This window comes from Lepidochelys olivacea, assembly GCF_965140295.1.
Source record: "Lepidochelys olivacea isolate rLepOli2 genome assembly, chromosome: 16".
Lineage (NCBI taxonomy): Eukaryota > Metazoa > Chordata > Testudines > Cheloniidae > Lepidochelys > Lepidochelys olivacea.
The window spans coordinates 13,081,243-13,099,067 of NC_140426.1; the positions used below are offsets into that span (position 1 = coordinate 13,081,243).

At 43.4% G+C, this 17,825-nt stretch overlaps 1 protein-coding gene across 3 annotated transcripts in view; it reads right to left on the bottom strand.

Moving 5' to 3' along the window:
• BRINP1 (BMP/retinoic acid inducible neural specific 1) overlaps nucleotides 1–17,825 on the bottom strand; it is a 94,279-nt gene that overhangs the window by 48,449 nt on the left and 28,005 nt on the right. The window lies entirely within an intron of this gene.

A 17,825-nucleotide genomic window follows, 5' to 3' on the forward strand; every position in this document is an offset into this window, starting at 1 on the left:
ACTGGGATTTTCCATGAGGCAAACTCCATGGTGCAGCTGGTCATGGGAAGGCTGCTGCCTACACACTAAATAAATTCTCGTGTGAGGCTCTGTTTCTCTATGGAAACTGCACCCTGCATTTCTCTCCATGGGTTTTTTCTCATTTCAGGCTCCATAATAAATTAACGAGAAGATGTTTTCTTTACACCAACCCTAGGACAGACTCTCTTCTGTACTCGATTAATCTTTAGTGATCTATATTAAATACTTATCTGAGGAAACGAGCCCTGTATCGCAGCAACATTTTCTATTATGAGACTTTATCATATCAAGAGAGATTTTTCCAGTGCTGACTCCCTCGTACATATTAAGCCGGAATTTCCGAGAGAATGACACACTTTTTTTTTCCTCCCAATGACCTTTTCTCTTCGTAACAAGCTGCTGATATGTTGGAATTTACAGGGTTATAAACGCTTTTTATTGAGTGGGAGGAGGCTGGGTAATTCAGCATTAGCTTTCCTAGGAAAACCCGAGGGAGAGGCTGTGATATTTGACACCGGTAAAGGCATGAAAGGCCTTCTGGGATCACTGGACACGAATGTCAGTGGAAGTCAGAAGGCTTGTGAGCCTTGTGCTCTCTCTGACGATGGACCTTTCAAACGATACCAGCTTACAGGAGTTTGCCATCACAGGAGACAGAAGGAAAGGGATCTAGAAAGGGACTGGGAGTCAGGATTCCCAGGTTCTCTCTCTGGCTCTGAGAGATGAGTGTGATTGGGTAGGTGATGGGGAGCCAGGACACCTGGGTTCTCTTCTTGGCTCTGCAAGGAGAGTGTGGTCTAGTAGTTAGATCAGGAAAATGGAAATAACAATTCTTGTGTCCTCTTTTGGCTCTGCCACTTAATTTCTGTGTGACTATGGGCAAGTCATCTGACATCTCTCAACCTAAATTAAACCTTATATAAAATAATAATAATTAATAATTAATTGTTATTATTGTTTTGTTGTAGTACTTAAAGGGGGACTCACTCATGGATCAGAACCCCTCTGTGCCAGGCACTATTCAAACACAGAATAAAAAGACAGTGCCAGCCTCAAAGAATTTATAACCTAATACTTCCCTGCTTCACAGGGGGGTTGTGAGTTAAGCTGGTTAATAATCATCAGTGAATAGCTTATTCCACACATTTCAAAATAGTTTTGTATAAATTGTTTGAGGAATATATGCACATTATAAATGATTTACCTAGCAATACAACCAAGCTGCTATTTTTGACTAATATATCCATGAATAATAAATATGATGAATTTCATTATATTTTACTAGTAAATTATTCATTTAAAAATCCTTCCCTCAGCTATCATTAGGAGGCTTAATTAACACTTGTTAAGTGCTTTGAGATCCTCAGATGAAAGATCTTATAGATAGGCTTGTCTGAATTCTATTTTTTTTTTAAATAATTTCAGTGGATAATATCAGTGTTTATTTTAAAGCTTTGTTTTATTATTTAAGTTTTCACAATTTTGGATTTTAAGCATGTTTTTCCAATTTGTATTTATTTAAATTTTCACAGTTGTGGGCATTTACTGGGGGAGAAGAGGGTCAGGCAATAATTATCAAATGTCAGTAGACATTGAGATTCAAAAAGTTATCGCATTGTAATGGTTAAAACACAAATTGTCAACATCACATATCAAAATATACAAAGTAAAGATTCTTAAATCAGAATGCAATAAATTCTCAAGGAGAATGTTTTCTTACTTGATCTCTCTCTGTAAATTTTCATTATTATCAATGGAACTATATCTATTTTGTCAGGTTCTGCCTGCACGGTGAAATTGACATTTACCGACATTTGCCAGCAAAAATCTAATCCTTCCAAGCCTAGTTACAGAAGTGCTTGTTATTATTCCTTTCTGGATGAGTATGTCACTAGTGATTTATTGATATTATTAGGAGTAAATATTTATATTGCGGTAGTGCCCAAAGGTTCTATTTGGGAGTGGAGTCTCATTGTGATGAGCGCTGTACAGACACAGAAAGGAGACATCTTCATGGCCTGAAGGGTTTACAATTCTCCAAAAGTGGAGTCCGGCCTTTAATATTTCTCTTATTTGGGAATTTGGCTAGGACAGCAACACATGGTGCACATGCTGATGAAGTGATGGCTGTCATTTTTTAAAACAAAAGTGGAAGATCAATTTCCTAAGGGCCAGATTTTAAAGAAATTTAGGCACCTAAAGATGCAGATAGGTGCCTAAGTGAGGTTTTCAAGTGCACCTAATTCCCATTGAAAGATATACAATGTAGGCACATGGGCACTTCTGAAAATTACTATTATTATTAATTATTTGTATGACCATAGCATCTAGGAGTCCTAGTCCCGGACCAGGACCCCATCGTGCTTGGTCCTGACCAAGCATGGAACACACACATAGTCCCTACCCCAAAGAGCTGACAAACTAAATATAAAACAAGAGACACCAGATGGATTCAAACAGATGGAGGAATACATGAAAACAATGACACAATAAAAACAAATCCCTCTGCGTCTTTAGGTTCTTAAATACCGTTAACTATCTGGTTGTATGTACATTTACATGTGATTTGCTTCCTTTCTCTACAAGCCCACAGTGTGTGTTGTTGTTCTGAAGACTTTTTGTAGGGTTAGCGCTAACAACAAGGCTGTTTGCAGGGTTTAGGCAGGCGGTGTGCTGGCTGCATGTTCTGGCTCTCTTTCTCCCCCATTCAGAAATATATTAACTTCTGTGAGCTCACAAGGAAGATAAAGGACCCACAAAGCAAGAGAGTTTCCTTGCATCTCTTCCACTATGGCAGCGGATTGATTGCAGATTGGAAGCAGCTCCAACTTTCCTTCCCAAATGAAAAATGAAGAGCTCTTAAAAATTGAATAAAATCTCTCATGCTATGAGAAGGATTTCCACTAGCACAGACAGAAGAGGAGGCAGCATAGAGCCATTAAAAATATCTATACATGCTGACTGATTCTTTACACTCCAGCCCCCTCGTGTACATACCCCACTGCCCTTTATGATAACAAATCTGTGGCTTACCTATGTGACTTCATACCAATGCTGCATACCATGGAACATCTCCACCATGGCCTCTTTGCACCAGCTAGGCTGGCTGTCGGAAGTGGACCAGCGTGCGGGTGTGAGTCCCATCCTGGAGAACACCACAGCAGAGTGCTATGTCCAGGACAGTTCTGGATGCAGAGAGATGGGCCAAGTGAGGTGGCTTGAGGCCACTAGGGGGTTGTACCATTTTACATCCCCCTAATGGCCTATGGGGGCCTTTGCAACTACGTGTAAATTAGGGTAGCCCCAGCCTATACTGGGTGCTGAACTGGTCCTAGTGGTCCCTGCGTAGACTATTACTCCTTGTCCACGCGCTAGCGCCTATGCCAGAGGAGGGATGTGTTGGCAGTGCTGAAGGGGGATGGGATAGCTCAGTGGTTTGAGCATTGGCTTGCTAAACCCAGGGTTGTAAGTTCAATCCTTGAGGGGGCCATTTGGGATCTGGGGAAAAAATTGGGGATTGGTCCTGCTTTGAGCAGGGGGTTGGACTAGATGACCTCCTGAGGTCCCTTCCAACCCTGATATTCTTTTGGCAACAAAAATGATTAGGGGTCTGGAACACATGACTTATGAGGAGAGGCTGAGGGAACTGGGATTGTTTAGTCTGCAGAAGAGAAGAATGACGGGGGATTTGATAGCTGCTTTCAACTACCTAAAAGGGGGTTCCAAAGAGGATGGCTCTAGACTATTCTCAGTGGTAGAAGATGACAAGACAAGGAGTAATGGTCTCAAGTTGCAGTGGGGGAGGTTTAGGTTGGATATTAGGAAAAACTGTTTCACTAGGAGGGTGGTGAAACACTGGAATGCGTTACCTAGGGAGGTGGGAGAATCTCCTTCCTTAGAAGTTTTTAAGGTCAGGCTTGACAAAGCCCTGGCTGGGATGATTTAATTGGGAATTGGTCCTGCTTTGAGCAGGGGGTTGGATTAGATGACCTCCTGAGGTCCCTTCCAACCCTGATATTCTATGATTCTAAGTTCAGGATGAAATCAAGGATAGATACAGATCCTCTGGTGGCCAAAGCATGGGCCCCTACTATTCGAGTTCCATTTCCCGAGTATAGTAATGATGATAATTTATTATCACACCTACACATCAAAACAGAAACACATTGCAACCAAAGCAACAAAAGGTGGAATTATGGGTAAACAATAATATAATTCAGGTGAATGAAGCTGGCCAGAGCTGGCTTTTCCCCTTTTCCCCAACAGAGGAAGCAGAGAGTGCCATCTGTTTAGGTCTTCTAGCTCTGGAGTTTATACTATTAACAGCTCAGGGCCTAATGGGGCTAAGCAGTCCCAATTCCACCCAGTAGAGGGCAGCATACACATGCACTCTGGATGGGTTATTGCCTATTACCATAGCTAGACAAAGCTTGAGAGTCTGGCAAGCAAAGAGTTCAAATATCGATTGTGACTGGTGCTGTCCAGACGATGACAATTTTGGTTCGCAGCAACTTTCAAGGTTTTGTCATTTGTTTTCATTCTGCATTGGAACAAAAACATTTTTTGGAAATGTTGTTGAAACAGCTGTTTTCAGTGCTCACTCCCTATCTGCGTCGCATCAGACGTGACCAGAACGTTTTCAAAACCATTTCCAGTGACAGCTTCATTGGAACCAGTACATATCTGCAAAACATTTCGGTTCTCATGAAACAGCACGGCTTGACAAAATGTGATTTGGCTGAAAATGTTCCATCCAGCTGCAATTGTGAAAATAGTGCAAGAACTCTGCAGCCACCAAGAACGTCACGTTCCCTCACCATGTCCAGCTGGAACTTCACAGCGATGACAATGCACAGTGTTCCAAAGTACAGAGAATGTGCCTTCCCTCTTAGCAGCTATAGAGCCTCTGAGCAGTTCCTATTCTGTTCAGAAGAGGGCAGTGGCCACATACATAATAAATGAGTTCAAAAAGCCAACATCACCTTCCAAGGTAGACCTGCCGTTGCACAAGATATGATCACTAATTAGGATGGTTTCAACAGAAAGGTCTAGCAGTGTGTTTAATAAAAGGTATGATGAAGATATTTTAACTTTTAAGCAATTGCCTTAAAAATGGCAACAATCAGTCCATATCATAGTGTAGATGGTAGATGTGTTCTTGCACCCATGGAAGGAACTGGAGACCCACCAAGGTTTGTCCACACATCCTGCAAGACCATGAGCCTGTGGGAGTTTGTCCTGCCATAACATTGTCACACCCTGAATCCCTCTGTTGTTATATGAGAATATCCAGAAAAATCTGACATGAGTCACTTCCTGGACCCCTGCATCCACATTATCTCATGAGAAAATGTTCTTTGGTTTTATTTCTATTGACCAGTATACATTGTTTGCACAATCATAGCATCTCCCAAACATCAATGAGTTTATCCTCACAAGCATCCCTTGGAGGTAGAGATGTATCATCCTCATTTTACAGATGAGGAACTGACATGCAGGCTAGATTTTTTCTTGTCCTAGATCAGACAGGGAGTTGTGGCTGACCTAGGAGTTGAACTGAGACTTCAGACTCTCAGTCCAGTGCCTTAGCCGACCACAAGACTAGCCTTCCTTCCCTAGTATTCACAACTCTAATGGTTGCTTTGAGTTTGGGATAGGAACAAATCCAAAAACTCAAAATGAAGCTTGTTACAGGAGTGCTCTTGTGTCTGTATATATGTAAATAATTAGAAAATAGCTAAGGTGCCAGTAGATGGTGCTCAGAAACATGTAGCATAGTTCCTGGGTTTTGCAGGACCCATAAAATGAGTTCTGAATGCAGATGGCTTCCTTTGTGCAGCTCTTTACATCACCTCTTTACAAAGCTCAGCCTAACCTGGTGTTCATCCAAGATCATGTAGCAGCCTCAGGTTCATCTGAAATTGACTGGTTGATGTGACTTGCTTTGGGAGTTAGCTAGATGGGCTAGAGTATTTTTATGTGTCCCCATGATAATGTGACTGTTTGGTGCAAAATACTATAGTAGGTTGGAAGTTGCTAGAATAAATAAATGTTTAATTTTATGTGGATGTTGTTCTGTGGTTTGCTTTTTCATGCACATTCGAGCAACTGAGCTTTACTAGTACAAATGCTTACAAAAAGGCTACTTTTCAACTCAAACTATTACCAATATTATGATCAATATCATTGATGTTGTTACTTTTATTATTTATATGCATATAATTTTATGTAATATTTATGTTGCAGTAGCATACTTGATAAAGGTGTCGCCACAACTGGGCGAGGTGCTGCGCAAACACAAAGCAAGACAGTGCTCCTCTGAGGCATTTACAATTGCGATTGAATTGTATGTTCGCGTGCAATATTCAAAATTTGGAATCTTCACTGGCTTTGTTAGTTTATGTAAGGCATCCAACCAGGTAACAAAAAATGGCATCATAAGCGTTCTAGCAGTATCACCAGCATCAAGAGTTAAAAAAAACATGGGATTCACTTAAAATTCATGACATTTGTAAAAGACAATATATGTTGGGGTTTTACTTGCTTCCAGCTTTCTGAACATTTTGGGGCCACATTTTCAAGTTTTTTCTCTTCAACTATGAGGGCTAGAAACCTACTTCAAAAATAAATTATCTGAGATTCTCACAAAATCACAGGACTCCAAGTGCTGGGGCTTCCAGAAAAACACCAGGCATAATGAGAATCTCAATAAAATTTCAAAAATTGGCAAAGCTGAAATCTGTGTTGTGTTGGTTCATTATACCAGATATCAAATGCTTACCTTTCATCGAGAAAGAAACATAACTGCACAGAAATTGGCATGTCATTTTGCCTCGTGAATAAATCTCAGAATTCCACATTCTGCTAATGAAAAACAAGATGCAAAATGCAAGGAGTACATTATATTTGTTTACGGATTATTCATTCGGCTTGAACAAGGGATGAACCGAACAAACCTCCTTCCTTTCCCTCTCAACCCTGCAACTTATATTTCCCTCTCTCCCCACAGCTCTCTTATTAGTGCTGATCAGACTAGCAGTGCGGACTCCCCAAGGAGAACCCAGACATTTGGAGGGAAGTAAAAAGTAATGTTCTTTTTGGTCTTGCTCAAGAGCTGGAAGCCAATACTGAAATATTTAATGCTGAATACTCAGCAGAGGGGCTCTCATTTGCTGAGTGGGAAGGAAACAGTAAGAGAGAAAAAAAATGGAAACAAGCTGTGCTGGATGCATGACTGAAAAACAACTGTCCAAATTTCCCTTCTCACCCGCAAATAGGGTTGAATTGTGGTTGTAAGGTCTTTCCTTACACCTCCATGCAGTGGTGGGGGACAGGGGAGGAGTAAGTGTAACCTGTTGGTCCATGTGTGCTGTGTGTCTTCCTCTGCGTTGGCTACAGAGTCTGGCTCTTTAGCTCAAGCTGTAGCAGCTCCTGCTTTCAGCTCAGAAGATCCCCGCTTTGATCCCTGGTGCATTGGCCAAGATGGTGGCCGTGACATACAGGAACCTTTTCCCTTCCCCAGAAGTCCTGCCCAGAATAGCATCCCTTGAGTTTGGGAGAATCCAGGGGCTGGTTCCTAGAGACTTCTGCCTTGGGAAGAAGACCTTCCTGAACGGGATGGCTGGGAGTAGGGGGAGCCACCTCTCCAACACTTCTTTGACCCCTGAACAGCAGGCAGTGAGGAGAATATGCTATAGCCCTTCCAGGGGCAAAACAAGTCAGTCCCCTTCCTATGCAGCTAGGGAATTCCAGGAGGCAGAATAGAGCCGTGGACCTCCACTTTACCCCTTACCATGGGCTGGGCCTAACAAGCACCGTTTAGCCCTTAAGAATTGATTAGGGTCCCGGCAGAGGCTGGGATCTCTAAAGAATGGCAAAACCTTAGCAGAAGCTGTATTACCAAAGGCCCTTTGGCCCAGCACAGCAGTCTGAGAACCAGTGACAGGTGGGGTAGGGTTGTGCTTAGAGGCTGAATGCTATGGCAAAGTGTGGGGAGCTGTGCGGTAAGCACTCCCCCTTGGGCTAACTGGGCCCCCACTGGGTGGGTTGCTCAAGGAGAGCTGGTTGGCAGCCATCACACCACACTCCTCCAGACAGAGCTGATCAGTTTGAAGATAAGGAATCTGGTGTGTGAGTGAATCCACATGAAAGATGGAAAAGGCCTATTGGACGTGGAGTACATTCCCCTCCCTACTCCTGGCCAAGGCAGGATTGTTCCCTAAAGTATATTCTCAAGTGCTTTATCCAGACTGCTTTTAAATGGCTTCCCTTAGCAGAGGAATCCAAGAGGCTCTCTATTACAGGTATGTTTAGTTTGGAAAAGAGGAAATTAAGGGGGGACATGATAGCGGTCTTCAAATACCTGAAAGGCTGCCATTAAAAAAATAGAGCAAAATTGTTCTCTCTTGCCACAGAGAGCAGGACAAGAGGCAATGGTTTCAAAAAGAAGCTGGATAGCCACCTGTCTTGGATGGTTTAGGCAGAACATACCCTGCATCTTGGCAGGGGGGTAGACTAGATGTCCCGTCTAACCCTGTGGTTCTATTAGAAAGAGAGGCTGGTTTGTTTTTTTTCCCCTTCGGTTTCCCTCTCTGATATTCACCCTTCATTTTCATTGGCTTCATTCCCCACCACCCCTGACAGTTATTCACCAGTTGGAGGAGTCACAGTCATGCATGGGAAGTCCAGCAGAATGCTGACCAGTGGCAGGCGCTCTGCCCACTCCAGCAGCTGCAGGAGTGGTCACGGGGCCCACATTTTCCCCCCACACACACACAAGCAGCAGAAGGGGGAGCATCCAGGACAGCTGGAGGCTTGGTCTGCTCTGGTGGAGGGTTTGGGGCCAGATAGCTTCCCTGCTGGTTCTAGAGGTTGCTGCCCCTCCCTCTGCTGGGCCCTGTCTGCAGACTCAGGCAGACTTCACTGCCTGGGTGATGTTTTCAACTTTTCCTTTGCTACTACAAGCACTAGATACATAGAGCTTGGGTTTGTTCATTTAATGGAAGCTTGGATTCTGATGTCATCCTGAAACTCCAGGAGCAGGGACCGTCGGCCTGCACGCACTATGGCATGTTTTCAGTGGGACTTGTGCTTCTAAATCCATCAGGCACTTTTGACAATCCCATTCCCTTAATCTGGCCCTGTTCACTGCTGCCTTCATTTCATAGAATCATAGAGTATCAGGGTTGGAAGGGACCTCAGGAGGTCATCTAGTCCAACCCCCTGCTCAAAGCAGGGCTAATCCCCAATTTTTGCCCCGATCCCTAAATGGCCCCCTCAAGGATTGAGCTCACAACCCTGGGTTTAGCAGGCCAGTGCTCAAACCACTGAGCTATCCCTTATTCCAGACCATGAGGAATGCCTACCAAGAGCAAGCAGGAGCAGGTCAAGGAAGAGATCGGATGAAGATGGGGTCATCTCTTCTCCATTAAACAGTGTGGTTGGATCCTCAACCAGGACAACTGGAAGGACCTAGCATCCCCCCTGCAGTCTGCACTGCACTGCAGTCTGATTCCATACCAGGCAGGCTCTGGGAATGCAAATGCGCTGAGATCTGTCAGCTCTGACTTTTCCTCCCCCATCCACACGTCTCACCTGATGGGAGAAGTTATTTAACCAGCACAAATGACTCCCCAGTGAAGTCGGCCTCATTGCAGCTTCCTGTAAATATTTTATTGTAAATGACTGTGTCCGGATGGAGCTCTGTGAAGCGAGATGTATGGGAAATAGTCTCCGAGGGCTGGAGAGAGAGAGAGATGCCAGTGCGCAATCAGTTACAGAGCACGGTCACCAACAAATAACGGCCCTGAAGCATGATCCTGGCATTAGATACTTGGCATCACCTGTGCTGCCATCCAGAGATGACACCTTTGCCACTGCCGGCTGCAGAAGCCCTGATATACCTGTATAATCAGCTCCTTAAGAGAGGTGCAGGCAGCTGCATGCCATCCCTGTTTGCACACACAAACCACTGCACATTGCACGACCTGCCCCGAAGGAGGATGTAATGGATCTCTCATTGCCTGCAGAGGAATCCCTGTTACCAAAATCCCTCTCCATCCTGCTCTGTCTCCAGGGCGTACTGATTCCCTTATACCTTCTTGCAATCATGCTTTTTCAGGAGACCGGCCCTTGGTTTCTGACTGAACTTGCCTTGTCCAACAGTGGGTCTGTAAGATGAGCATGGGAAATCAGCGTGGATGTTTCCGATGGCTGTTGCAGTGGGGCTTATCTTGCTGCACTTACAGAGGTCAGTGGGCGGTAGTCAGACAGAATAAAAGAAGAAGAAGTAAGACTTGAAACACAGGGGAAAAAATTATGAGGGGGGATCCCAAAATAGAAAAAGTGATAACAGGTACAGTCATGGCATCCCCCTGTGCACTACTGGTGACAGAACAAAATGAGTCCTTGCGTCAGACAGCTGATGACTCCTTTTTTACATAACTGCTTCTGCAGAAATAAGCATCTGCCTGTTTTACAAGTGGAATTAAAAGCCTACCCACAAGGTTGAGTGATGGCTTCTCCTTGGCTTGTTAACCTTTAAACTGCTCATAAGCCACGAGGCCTCAGTCTGCCTGCCTTCAGACATCTGTGATGAACATGGAAGGCCCAGCTGAGTCTGAGAGAGGTCCACTATGGAGCAGTGCGGAGGGGACCAGTGGGTGGAGCACTGTGAATAATCTCCAAATTTGATGCACGTAATCTCCAAATTTGACTGGCTCCCTTATCGCTCCATAAGAAAGGGACTCATTCAGGTGAGAAATGAGAGGGGACAGAATTCCCTTCTAGGCCCAAGAACATGTGGTATCTCTTGGCAGAGGGCTCAGCGATTAAAACTCCTTTCCTATGCTCCTTGTGCCACCCCCCTGAAGACATGGGTTTGAGCTGCTAAATTCAAAGGAGGACGTGACCTTCCCCAAAGTTTGGAGAGATGGTTGGATCTAAGATGTTAGCCTGGAACGATTTCTAAGTTTATTAATTTTTTGCAGTTTATGCTTTCATCAGTCAGCGCCCCTCAAGATTATTAAAGATGAGGTGGAATGTCTGATATCACAGCTGCCACTGATATTCTGAAACCCTGACCATCTGAATCCAAATGGAGCCAGAACAGCTGTTCATCAAACCCAGATGAAGGCCAAATTCCTTGGCTGTATGACCCAGCAACCACAGGATTTTGCAGAGTATTATACAGGCCCCAGCAAGCCCCATCATCCTCCATCCCTGCCTTTGTTCTCCTTTATGCAAATATATGAACAGTTATCCATATGCATGGAGATTCATTATGCAGGGACTGTAACAACACTGGTCCCTGAACTGCATGAAAAATGAAGGTTGTGGGAAAACGAGTAACTACGTGATGTAATTGGTTGGTTGGTTTACGCCGGTCTCCTGAATGTGTCATCTTTGCCAAGCTGCAGTGTGAGAGCAGTGAGATGGGAATGTAAATTGCCTCTCTCATAAAGTTGCCTAAACTTGTGTTAGTGTCATTTTCAGATTAACGTTTACATTGAGGAGAACACTGGAAGGTTTCATTGTTTACACACATTATGTAAATTGATTTAAATTCTTAGTTTACACATATTTATTTACAAGGTGTTTACTGATTACAAAGCAATGTACATCGCTAGTTTACATGCATAATGTAAACTATGTAAATTTCACTCTTACATGCAGTGCTCTGTAGCATCCCATTGCTTATTCCACACAGTCAACAAGATCTTCTTTTCATCTCTTCTCCTTCTGTCCTTTAGCTGCTACATTACTTCTGAAAAAAACCTCACCTCCAGTGTAGAAACATAAAAGATGATGTCTCCTTTACGCCGAGAGAGTAAAACCCTCGTATGAAAACTTACTTGCTATCCCCAGAATGGCAGTGTGACTAAAAAACCAAACCAAAGCAGAGAATAAGAAATATCATGGAGCCTGTCCATTTATATAAGAGGAAAGAATGCGGTGAATTTCCTGAATGTGGTGGAGAGGAGTCTTGGTAATATTCCTTCAGATGTTACTGGTATCTAAGCTACTACACTTGGACAGAAAGCCTGCCATGAGGTATAAGTGAGAGACAGAGAGACTTTAAGATAAGGCATAGTTAGGGATACGAGTCCCAGTTGTGTCACAGAGGCCATAAAGAGACTGCACCAAACTCCTAACCTGTAATTTGAGAAGGCAGCTAATTGGTAGGTAGTGGGTTATTTTCTAAAGGATCCATTTGGGGAGTGTCCATATTTTGTTTTGGGGTCTAAAAGGTCACTGTAAAGTCGATTTCCTTTCAAATTCAGAGAATTCCCAGCCGAGTCTCGCACATTGTGTGGTACTGTACTGGACAAGGAGTCTATGAGGTTAGGTAAGTGATACAGGACACAGTCTACAGTGTGAAGTGGGTAATTAGACCTGGGCTGGGATGGGGCAAGTAGCCAATTGCGGGCACCTCTCTGCTAATGCTGATAAATGCTCCCAATGTAGAACAACAGCTTTATCTTCTCTGCAGCTTTCTTAGTGGGAAGAAAGGCCACAGTTGCTTACATGATAGGGAAGTTGCTAAAAGAAAAAAGAAATAAAAAAAGCCGAGGGGATGGGGGGAAGGTGTCTGACTTGACAAGTGTTATTTTGCAGACTGGCCTGGGGTGTGAATCTCCTCCCTGGCATGCAGACGCTCTGTTCTGCAGTCTTTATTTAATGATTTCTGCAAATCCAGATGGTTTGTGAATGAGAAGGAAAATGAAATCTAACAATAGCCTGGTGAAGTGGCACTGGGAATGGCCACACTCTGAATGGAGAAGATTTTAGCTTTGGATTTTGTTCTCTCTCTCTCTCTCACTCACACACACACACCCCTTTTCAAGAATTAGCACCTGATTCTCATTTACACTCTGGCCTCTTTACACCTCTCTGGCATAATAAAGGGACTAAAAGTGGGACTATGTTACATTTATGCTCACTTTAAAGTCCCTTTACATATCAAGAGTGGCATAAAGGGGCTTCAGTGTAAATGTGAATCAAGTTCTCAGTGTTTGGCTAGAAAATGGTGGCTATCCCTCTGAACAGGCACATAAACCCACACTCCAGGCTGAAAATTAAGGATAAAATTAATGCTACCTCACTCATATGGCACCTGTCACCCACGGAGCTCACATTGCATCACAGAGTTGGGTTTTGTTAACCCTTTACCATGCAGAGGGTCAACAGCTGTGGGGACTGAACGTGGGACCTCTCATTTTAAAATACCCTGTTCTGTTAGGCAAGTCTTTCTCAGGCTTATCAAGCTCTCTTTCTGTGGACAGCCACAACTAGAGAGGGTCAGAGTTATACTGGGGTTACAAACAGATGGGGAAACTGAGTCAGAGGGCGGTGAGGTGATTCACCCAAAGAGACCCAGGGAGTTGATGATTGTTCTGTTTGTTTGTGGTAGCAACTCATCATGAGCTAGAGACTTTTCTGACATATAAGAAGAGGCAGACAGCCCCTGTCCCAAGGAATTGACTGTTTGAAGATGGCTGCACAGACAAGTAGACAGACATCAGGGATGTGGAGCAATAAAAGGGATTTTCTGTACAAATTCGCAAGACTCTCTATAGAAAGCACAGCAGAAGTGGGTTTTAAGAAGGACATAGAGTAAAGGGGATAGGACTTTGGGGATGACTGCAGGGATGTCGGACCATGCACACAGGGCTGTGTGGAGAAAGGAATGGAGGGGATTGATGGAGAGATTGGCAGATGGGCTAACAAGGATAGGAATATGAGCAGGGCAGGTGTCAGGGAGACCAACGTGTAACTCAACCCAAAGGAGGATAAAACTTATATAGAGTCTTGAAGGAGATGACCAGTAGTTTAAATGTGATGCAATAGACAGTGAAGGGATTCAAAAAGAGGAGTGACATGAACAAATGAATAGGCCAGGAATTCCTATCAGATTTCAGAGTTGTTGAGCACCCACAATGCTCCCAGGGATTTTTAGGACATTTATGCCTCTCCGGGCCTTTTACCCAGAGTAAAGGGGCCAGAATGGGCATGCAGATGTCATCTTATGAGAACTGGAATGATTTTCTGGCCCATCTCAGGTTAACAATTAAACTATTTGAAGAGCTATGGAATATCTCGGATGAACTGACTGTCTACATATCATTGATATGTCTTATTAATATTATAATATATAGCTGGTTGAAATTTTGATCGTATTTCATACTGAGGGCATTTATAAATAGTCTATAAAGGGTGAATGCATTATTCATAGATATTATAATGGTTAGTTGATTGTTATAGAGTCTACAGATTGCTTATAACCCTGCTTTATATCCATATATATAACACCGTCTGTTGATGTGCTTATAACCATCGCTCACACACACACATTAGTGTCTGCATTAGCGTGTGGCATCTATGACTCATTTATCAACTCTTTATAAACTATTTGCGAATCACATGTTGAATATAAAGGGTGGCTGAAATATTTACATTTTTAAAAAATGAATTTTGAAATTTCAATAAAAATTAGGAATTCTTTTTTCAAATTTATATATTTATTTATTTATTGGCTTTCATCCTCCTGACCAGCTCTAATTAATCTGTTCACTGTAACCCACAATTAATCCTGCATTTCTTCTTCCATATACTTGGTGCCCTCTTTGTAACTAGCTTATGTAACAAAATAGCTTTGTATTGTCACCCATTTAATTTGCCAGTGTTTATTGTACAGTGATGTATGTGATTTTAAGAGATGATAACATGTCTAGAGGTTAGAATGGACACTTTTTTTTCTTTTTTCTTCAGGAACTGAAATAAATAAATGCATTTGGAAATTCCACGTTTCCTCTCCCAATTATGCCCCTCCCTTCCCTATCAAGCTAGTCCTTTATTAGCCACTCTGTAAAAGAATGGTTCTTTGTTTTTCTATAGCACTGGACATCCAAAGATCTCGGAACATTTTACAGACATTAATGAATAATGCCTTGGAATGGCTCTAGGAAGTAGGCAAGTATTATTTCCATTCTACAAGCATGGAAATGGAGGCATAGAGCAGTGAAGTGACTTGTCCAAGGCCACATGGTGAATGTGTGGCAGAACCACAAACAGAACTCAGATTTTTCTTACTCCTGAGCTTTAGCCATTAAACTGTGCTTCCAGTACCATGTGCCCTTCCACCTAGATGACTATGCAGACAGCCCACAATCCAGCACCGCCATCGCATCCACATTATCACAGCTCACATTTTCCATCCTCAACTGCATCATAAACCAGCCTCATTATCAGAGTTGAGTCAGAATAATACTCATTCTTCATCTCTTGGTTTGATCTATACTGTCCAAGACCCAACACTCAATACAAAACAGCTCTCCGTATCTTATCTCTACCTCTCAAGACCAAATATGAGATCCAGACCTCAACTAAGGGGTACAAGCAAAATAATCTTTTCAGGGTTCTAAGGAAATTACCCTAAAATCCTGTAGAATATAATAAAGAGAGAGATCCGTTCTATCAACCGACAGAATGGAATAGAGAATTATGTCGCCAAGGTAGAATTCTAGAGCCTGGTTTAAACATTCTATGGAAAGAATATCAGTGGCCGTTCAGTTCCATAGGAACTCTGCAGAAGGGAAAGAGTCCTTTTGCCTTGGATGCCTTTGTCAACTGGAGTAAGGCGCTTGGCCTGATAGTAAATGCCTGAACTTCAGCTGTGGCAGGAAAGGGGCAAACAAGGGGCTGGGTTTTTTGTGAGGCTGGCTGCACACGCTAGAAAATCCTGTGTTTTGCTTGATGTTGCTGCGTAACATTGCCAGTGGCTTTATCTCTGAGGGTTTTCAATGTAAATGACACGGTTCTAATGTGCTGTGTCCATGTTTCCTCACAGCAAGACACTCTGGGGAAATCGCCACTAAACAAGTTACAGTGTTCCAATTAGGGATGGGTGAGCTCTTTTTTGCCTCATTTCGAACCCACTCAAAATTCACCGGTCGGAATGGCTGATTCGAATTCTAGCGACACCAGGCTTTGGAGATGCGGTGGAAAAAGGGGCAGAGAGGGCAAAGCACATGGAAGACCCAGTGTATGAAAGGTGCAGAGAGCCTGAGCAACAAACACACAGTGTCTGTGAAACAAAGCACAAAGGGGGAAGATTCCAATAAAAACTCAACACTCCACATACAGGACACTCCCCTGTTCCACCCCAGATTCTCAGGGTGGCTTTGCTATCCTTAATGCAGAGCACTGGCTTCTCTTTAGCTAGATGAATACAAAGGGTGATCAAGAATCACCCTTGAGGAGGAAACTTGTTTTTAACAGGAATTAGATAGTTTGTGAACTCCAGCTTGCTTTGCTGACGTGTGCAGTAGATTGTGGAACCCACAACATGAGATTTGCCCACCCCTAATGCTAACAACACACTATGGTTGGGATGGTTTGAGATCTATGAGCCAGATATTCACCTGTTATAAACTGGCATAGCTCCACTGAATTTAAAAGGGCCACACTGATTCACACCTGCTGAGGATTTGGAAATATGGACCTGACTTTCTAGTGCTCAGCACCCACAATTGGAACCAGATTTTTAAAAAGTCCTCAGTACCCAGCTGAATATCTAAATAAAGCTTGATTCTGCCCCATTCAAATCAATGGCAGATTGGTTTGGGGTTTTGGTTTTTTTCCCGGTGCCTTGAGTGGGAGCAGGATCAAGGCCCAGGGGTCAGATTTTCAAAAGGGAGCCGCTCCCGGCAACTCCAGTTTTGACACAGATGCCTAGATTTTCAAAAGAGCTCAGCTTCTTTATCGGCTCCTAACCTAAACCAGAGGGTGGAATTCCAGAGCTCAGTGTCCTGCATGCTCTATAGTGATTTACTATTATTGCTCATTCTGAAGAGCTTGTCCTTTGGGTGATTTGAGTCTGATATTTGGGCAAGGGGAGAAGACTCATCCACAACTCCAACTCTTCTATGTCCTTTCTTGACTCACACTGTCCAACTACCTCCATTGCCCATACCCTTGGCATTATCCCCTAGCTCTGAACTCTCTGACCCACCTCAGGTTTTCTCTGTCTTGTGAATCATGACATCATCCCAGCTCTCTAGATTCCAGCAGCTGCAGAATGTAATGCCCACCTCCTCACATGTACAAAAAAGCATCCCCATCCTTTGGGATACTACGGTGGCAGATGCCTTAGACACATCACAGACAAACAGATCCATTACTGTTTCCCCTATGCATTTTAGGGTCTGGTTTGAAACTACTCTCAGCTTCCTTAATCCTTTATGGATTTGTTGGAGTATATAACTGAGATTCTCTGGCTACTCTCCACCCTGCCACTTCTCATCAACCCAGTCACACTATCTCACTGCTCTAGGTATGAAAGCCTTCTCCTCTGCAATCTCTGCCATCTGCAAAGGGCTTTCTTGTCTCTCATGATCCCTCAATGAATTTCCATCTCATTTCCTATCTAATTTGAAAGCATAACTTGTATCCCTTCGTTAGGTACCTCTTAATACCTCCCTCATTCCGCTGTTAACCCCATGCCCCCATTTAATGCCATTATTTAACTCCACAAAGTGTTTTGTGGATCAAATCTGTATGGACAGGCAGTATATAAAATAATGTCAGAATACATGGCACATTTCTCCTGTACTTGTCTATGTGTATTTTATTGTGGGTATTAGAACATAAGAATGGCCAGACTGGGTCAGACCAAAGGTCCATCCAGCCCAGTATCCTGTCTACCGACAGTGGCCAATGCCAGATGCCCCAGAGGGAGTGAACCTGACAGGCAATGGTTCGCTGTTCCGGGTCAATGGGGGCTGTGGGAAGCGGCGTGGGCCGAG